A 4,120-nucleotide genomic window follows, 5' to 3' on the forward strand; every position below is an offset into this window, starting at 1 on the left:
AATGCCTGAAAGCTCTCCTCGCAATCAGGAGTCCAAACAAACAGAGTGTCTTTGCGGGTTAACTTTGTCAACGGCAAAGCTAATTGCGAAAATCCTTTGATGAACCTTCGGTAATAGCCAGCTAAACCCAGAAAACTTCTTATCTCCGTTATTGTGGTAGGTTGCCTCCAATCCATCACAGCTTCCACCTTAGTTGGATCTACGGCTATTTCCTTCTTACTCACCACGTACCCAAAAACTTCACCTCACTCTTCCAGAACTCACACTTAGACAGTTTCGCATAGAGTTTCTTCTCCCTTAAAATTCGCAACACGGTCCGTAAGTGTTCCACATGCTCCTCTTCAGTCTTGGAGTAAATTAGTATGTCGTCAATGAAGACAACAACGAATTTATCCAGAAACGGACGGAACACTCTATTCATGTAATCCATAAATACTGCAGGAGCGTTCATCAACCCAAAAGACATTACAGTGTACTCGCAATGACCATAACGAGTCCTGAAAGCGGTCTTAGGGATATCCTCACCCCTCACCCTTATCTGGTGATAACCGGATCGCAAATCGATCTTGGAGAAAACCCCAGCTCCTTGTAACTGATCCATGAGATCATCAATTCTCGGCAATGGGTACTTATTCTTTATGGTGACCTTGTTCAGCTGCCTGTAATCCACATAGAGCCGCATACTTCCATCTTTCTTCTTTACCAGTGACACTGGAGCACCCCACGGGGAAACACTTGGTCGGATAAAGTTCTTACCCAACAATTCCTCTAATTGGGACTTTAGCTCGGCCATCTCTAACGGTGACATTCTATAAGGAGAACTTGAGATTGGTCCCGCCCCAGGCACCAACTCAATAGCAAACTCGACCTCTCGGTTAGGTGGAAATTCCTCAATATCATCGGAAAACACTTCCGGAAACTCACACGCTACCGGAATTTGATCCAACCTTTGATCATCACCCGAAACACCAGGCACCAGCGGTTAACAACAGGATACCCTGACATTCGATTCTAGAACAGTTCACCATCATCGAATTCGAGTAATAATTATTCACCACGACCGGCCCGTCTGTATCTTCCGGCATAAAGTACACCAACTTTGTAGAACAATCAAGCAGGACATGGTTCTCAGATAACCAGTCCAATCCTAAGATAAGATCAAGACCGATCATCGGTAAGCAGATTAAATTATGGACAAAATCACGCTGCTTGAACCTAAACGAAACTTTCGGGCATCCTAGCCTAGTTACCATGGCTTCATGGGTAGCGTTATACACTTTTAGGTCATATCCTAAGCAGTGGCGGAGCTTGAACCAAAATTTTGGGGGGGCCGGAAATTTAACATAAAAATCTAATAATAATATTTATATCAAAATAAAATTTATAAATATAATTATTCTTTAAGTTTGTTACTAATAAGATAATAAATAAATAATTCTACAGATAAAAAATATAAAATAGTTTATAATGGTACTCTTCGAGTTTTTAATAACTTAAAATCTTCAATAATTGAGTCAGAACTAAACTTTTCAGCAATTTCTTTCTCAATGTAAATAACCAAACTATCCGCAAGAAAGTCGTCCTCCATCTTATTTCTTAACCTTGTCTTTATTATTTTCATTGCTGAAAATGATCGCTCTGTAGTAGCTGTAGAAACTGGAAGAGTTAATATCAGACGAATCAATCTATCAATCAAGTAATACACTTTTGACTTTTTTGTTTCTGCTAAACATCTACACAGTTCATGAATAGTTGACAAATTTTTCATTTTTGGATGCTGACGAACATCAAGAATAAAATGCTGAAACTGAAAAGGCAAATTAATCTTCTCTTGTTCAGTAAAGTCTTCGGGATAGTAGCTATCAACAAGAGTAGAAATCTTAGCAATGTCAAAATTTTTGTAAGCATCCTTAGGCATGAGAGTAGAGCTCAGATTTAGTAGATCCATTGCTTGATCATTAAATCTGCTATTTAACTTTTGTAATTGCTTATCAATTGTGACTAAAAATATCTCCACTCTAAAATAATGCTCAACTGTAATATGATCTTTTTGGTGACGCGAGCGTCCTTGCCTTGCAACATAAGAAGCAGTTAAATCAAGAATTAGAATATCATGTTGCTCACAAAATGATTTCACATTTTTTAATAATTCCTCCCATCTGTCATCTCTCATGCTTTGGATAAGTGTTTTTGTAGAATGAACTAGTTGCACAGCATTAACTATGTCTTGAGACTGCTTTTGTAAAGCTTGACAAAGAATATCAGTTATTCCCATCATATCTTTCATCAAATGCAAGATCAATACAAACTCAAATGAGGTCAGGGTATTGTAAGCACTATCTGCATCACCACACTGAGAATAAGTTGATCCATCAACAATAATCTTTTGTAAAACAGTCAACGTTGCACCATACATATTTATCAAACTGCAAACAGAAGAGAAATGAGAACTCTATCGAGTATCACCTGCTCGTTTCAAAGTACCAATTTGATTTTCCCCTTTACCAGTTTCAAGTTCATCAATCTCTAATAAATGGACAATTTCATCTGTCTTGGCAGCATGTAACTCATCATGTCGCTTACTAGAAGAACAAATGATGTTGATGATAAAAGTCAATTTTGAAAAAACTGATGCACAGGAATAACTTCTCTTGATGCAGCAACTAATGCAAGTTGTAATCGGTGAGCAAAACAGTGGATATAATAAGCATAAGGACAATCTTTTAAGAATAATGCTTGTAACCCATTCCATTCTCCTCTCATGTTGCTGGCGCCATCATATCCTTGACCACGAATATTAGAGACATCAAGACCATGTCGAGAAAGGATGCCGCACAATTCTTGTTTTAGAGTTAATGATGTAGTATCTTTGACATGTACAAGATCAAGAAAACGCTCTTGAATAAAACCATGTATATCAACAAATCTCAAAACAAGTGCCATTTGTTCTCTTTTGGATTCATCACGAGCTTCATCTACTACAATGCAAAATTTGGAATCTCCAATTTCTTCACAAATATGCTTTCTCACCTTGTTTGAGAGTATATGCAAGATTTCTTTTTGAATTTGATGTGAAGTATATTTAGCATTATATGGAGCATTTTCTAACACAGTTCTTGCAACTTCATCATTGTAAGATGCTATGAGTTTTATCATTTCAAGAAAATTACCTCGATTTTTTTATTCTGGAGTCTCATCATGGCCTCTGAAAGCACAAGCTTGAAATGTAAGCCAACGAGTTGCATCAATGGAGGATTTTAGACACAATCGATTCTTTTGAATTTCCTCAAAAGTATGATCTTCAATTACATTTTGGATGTGACTTGCCTGATTCAATAAATCTAGACATGCTCCAACTGCATTATTGTGTGGTGAGCAAGGATCTCCAATATGTTTAAGAAAAGCACAATTCTTTCCATCATTAACTTTTTTCCAATTTCTAAACCCTTTACTAATAAAAATATCTGACCCATTACGTCCACTGGGTTTTTTGCTAACCAAATAACAAAATAAACAATATGCAGCATCTTCAGAAGGTGAATACTCTAACCATGAAGGAAAAATACCAAACCAAGCATATTGAAATCGTCTTGGATGCTTCGTACTAGATAGAGGATAATTGTCAAGATGCTTTTGATATGGACCCCATTTAAGATAAGCTTGTCTAACCTCATCTCTCTGGTTTGGGTGATATTGCCAAATTTGAAGCCGTTTTCCAGGGTCTCGTTCCAAAGAATTAAGATCAAACTCATCAGATGCAACTCTTTGAACTTTTGAAGGTTGTATCTCACTTTCTTCGTGATTCATTATAGTAGAAGAACTATCTACAGGTATTGATATTGTAGAAGTTATATGTTTCCCTTCTTGAATATTAGCCTTCCTCTTAAAAAATGCATCAATTCTTTGATTTTTCATCATTATTTTCTATAAAAATTTGAATATATATTCTGTAAAATATGTAAAAAAAAAGTTAGAAGGATAAATATTAAAATTTATAATATTTATTGAATTTTTTTATGAATTTATCAAAATACAATAATATCAATACTTATTAAATATTATAATATTTTTATCATATAAAAAATTAAATTAAATAAATAGTAAAATATAAAATAATATT

The 4,120-nt window shown here is 35.4% G+C and overlaps 1 pseudogene; it reads right to left on the reverse strand.

Annotated features, from left to right (window-relative positions):
- Nucleotides 1-1,462: 1,462 nt before the first annotated feature.
- Nucleotides 1,463-3,915, reverse strand: LOC107620888 (uncharacterized; annotated as a pseudogene).
- Nucleotides 3,916-4,120: the final 205 nt, after the last annotated feature.

Source organism: Arachis ipaensis, chromosome B10 (genome assembly GCF_059453495.1).
Source record: "Arachis ipaensis isolate K30076 ecotype BB chromosome B10, ASM5945349v1, whole genome shotgun sequence".
Lineage (NCBI taxonomy): Eukaryota > Viridiplantae > Streptophyta > Magnoliopsida > Fabales > Fabaceae > Arachis > Arachis ipaensis.